The sequence below is a fragment of the Apium graveolens genome, chromosome 4, assembly GCF_009905375.1.
Source record: "Apium graveolens cultivar Ventura chromosome 4, ASM990537v1, whole genome shotgun sequence".
Taxonomy (NCBI): domain Eukaryota; kingdom Viridiplantae; phylum Streptophyta; class Magnoliopsida; order Apiales; family Apiaceae; genus Apium; species Apium graveolens.
Genome location: NC_133650.1, coordinates 231,396,337 through 231,399,478, shown reverse-complemented (window position 1 = coordinate 231,399,478; position 3,142 = coordinate 231,396,337). Strand labels below are relative to the sequence as shown.

General features: G+C 41.2%; 1 non-coding gene across 1 annotated transcript; it reads left to right on the top strand.

Moving 5' to 3' along the window:
* Window positions 1-2,715: 2,715 nt before the first annotated feature.
* Window positions 2,716-2,822, top strand: LOC141722286 (small nucleolar RNA R71). The gene has a single exon (XR_012575305.1). It is a non-coding gene; the product is annotated as a small nucleolar RNA R71 (small nucleolar RNA).
* Window positions 2,823-3,142: the final 320 nt, after the last annotated feature.

Here is a 3,142-nt window from a genome sequence, read left to right as displayed (position 1 = left end):
CGATAACCCCCACCTTGGCTTTGTCCACCTCAAGACCTTTACTAGAAACCTTGTGCCCAAGAATAATGCCATGTCGCACCATAAAGTGACATTTTTCCCAATTGAGAACCAGATTGGTCTCAACACACCTCTTGTGAACATTTCCAAGATTCTGCAAGCATTCATCAAAAGAATCACCAAATACAGAAAAGTCATCCATGAACAGCTCCACCTCCTGGCCAATCATATCAGAAAAGATGGCTATCATACATCTCTGAAATATGGCTGGTGCACCACACAGACCAAAAGACACTCATCTGAAGGTAAAAGTACCAAATGGACAAGTGAAGGTAGTCTTCTCTTGATCTTCTGGAGCGATACAAATCTGATTCTAACCGGAATAGCCATCCAGAAGACAGTAGTATTCGTGGCCAGCCAACTTTTTCGAGCATTTGGTCAATGAAAGGAGGAGAGAAGTGATCCTTCCTAGTGGCCTTGTTCAGCTTCCTATAGTCCATAAAAACTCTCCATCCCGTGACTGTTCGAGTAGGAATGAGCTCATTCTTTTCATTAGCAACAACTGTGATACCTTCTTTCTTCGATACACACTGAAGTGGACTCACCCAAGAACTAACAGAAATGGGATAAATAATCCCTGCATCCAAGCACTTAAGAATTTCCTTCTTCACTACTTCCTTCATGATCGGATTAAGTCTTCTTTGTTGCTCAACCATGGGCTTGCTACCTTCTTCCATTAGAATTTTATGCATGTAATAAGAAGGGCTGATTCCATTAATATCTGTTATAGTCCATCCAATTGCCGATTTGAACTCTCTAAGAATTCTCAAAAGCTTCTCCTCGTCGCTACCTGAAAGGTCAGATGCAATAATAACAGGTAAAGTAGATGCATCACCTAAAAATGCTTACCTTAAATGTTCAGGTAAAAGCTTAAGCTCAAAAGTGGGAGCTTCCTCAATAGATGGCTTGAGGCGTTTAGGAGCTTTGTTCAAATCCTCAATTCCAAGAGATTCAAAAGGCATATCAATCTTCCTCTTTCAGGGAGAAGCATTCAGATATTGCAATTGTTCTTCACATTCGTCATCTTCACCGTTTGAATTCCCCAACAAGGCCTTTTCTAAGGCGTTAGACCTCAGCAATTGATCAAGTTCTGAAGTAACCATAGAATGAACCAACTCCACTTTTAAGCACTCCTCATTTTCCGTAGGAAATTTCATAGCATTGAACATATTAAAAGTTACATCCTGATCCAGCACTCGCATTGTAAGCTCGCCCTTCTGCACATCTATTAAGGTACGGCCAGTTTCCAGGAAAGGTCTTTCCAAGATTATGGGAATCTTCTTATCCTCCTCGAAATCAAGACTTACAAAATCAGCATGGAAGATGAGTTTATCAACCTTGACCAAGACATCCTCCACAATACCTCGAGGATATGTAATAGAACGATCGACCAACTGCAAAGTCATATAAGTCAGTTTTGGATCAGGCAAGTTCAACTTCATAAAGAATGACAAATGCATCAGATTGATGCTTACTCCCAAGTCACAGAAGCATCTATCAAAAGACACTTCGGAGGCAACTTCTGTTACAGCACAGTACTGCATTCCTCCGTGAGAACGACAGTCTCTAAATTATCTAGCTTCACTTTTCGAGAGAGAATACCTTTCATAAACTTTGCATAACTAGGCATCTGCTCAAGAGCCTCAATGAAAGGTATGTTGATATGAAGTTTCTTGAACACCTCCAGAAACTTCTCAAATTGCTTATTCAGCTTTTTTTCTGCAGCCGCTTAGGAAAAGGCGGTGGAGGATAGATCTGTTTCTCCCCTGTATTACCCTCAAGAGGAGTGTGCTCAATAGTAATCTTCCTTGGTTCTACTTCTGCTTCCTGCTGCTCTACTTCTTTTTTGGCCCCAGCTTCTTCATTCAAAACTTGAGTTTGTTCGGGATTCGCAACCTTCCCAGACCTCAAAGTGATTGCCTTCACCTGCTCCTTAGCTTCCCTCTTTCCTGGTACTTCAGTGTCACTAGGTAGTGTACCCGGTTGATGATTTAGCAAGGCATTGACAATTTGCCCAATTTGATTTTCCAAGGTCTTGGTAGAAACAGCTTGGCTTTTGCACATGAGCTTCAACTCCTCTAATTCAGATTTTTCATTAGCTTGTTGCAGCTGAAGCTGTTGTCTTGGTGCATATTGCGGTTGCTGAAAACTAGGGGGTTGTACTGCTTAGCTGGGTACTGCTGATAAGGCTGTTGAACCGCATTCTAAGCATTGCTCCAGCTGAAATTAGGATGATTGTGGTTGTTAGAATGATAGGTGGCTGGCACAGGTTGTTGCGATCGCTGAAAGTTGCTCACGAACTGAGCTGATTTACTGGAAATAACACACTGATCAGTCTCATGGGCACCAGTACAAAGCTCACAGACACTAGTGATTTGATTAACTCCATAATTAGTCAAAGTGTCCACCTTCATCGTCAAAGCCTTAAGTTGGGCAGCTATAGCAGTTGCAGCATCCAACTCCAGAATTTCTGCTATTTTTCCCTGAGTCAGCCTCTGAGAAGGATTCTGGTATTCATTAGTAGCCATGAGTTCAATCAATTCATAAGCTTCATTGTAGCTTTTGGCCCACAAGGCTCCTCCTGATGCTGCATCGAGCATGGGTCTAGAAGTAGCACCCAATCCATTGTAGAAACAGTTTATAATCATCCAATTAAGCATGCCATGGTGTGGGCATTTCCTTAGCATCTCCTTATATCGATCCCAAGCCTCATACAGAGATTCTCCAGTTTGCTGAGCAAACTGAGTAAGAGCATTCCTGATTGCAGCAGTCTTCACCATATGGAAGAATTTAGTGAGAAACTTTTGAGCAAGATCCTCCCATGTGGTGATAGACCCTAGTGGTAGAAAATGTAACCAGCATTTTCCATTCTCCCTTGTTAGTCGCTAAACATGCGCTAAAATTCACGCAAGTATACGCGTTCGCAAGTAGTATAAGATATAAATCAGATTCGTTCCCACAGAGACTGGTTAACATAAACTTTGTAATTTATGTACTTATGCAACAATGATATGGCTATTATTCAATGCTAAGACGATTAACAAATTGAGATTGTTTATAACTAAGAATTAAACTAACAATTATA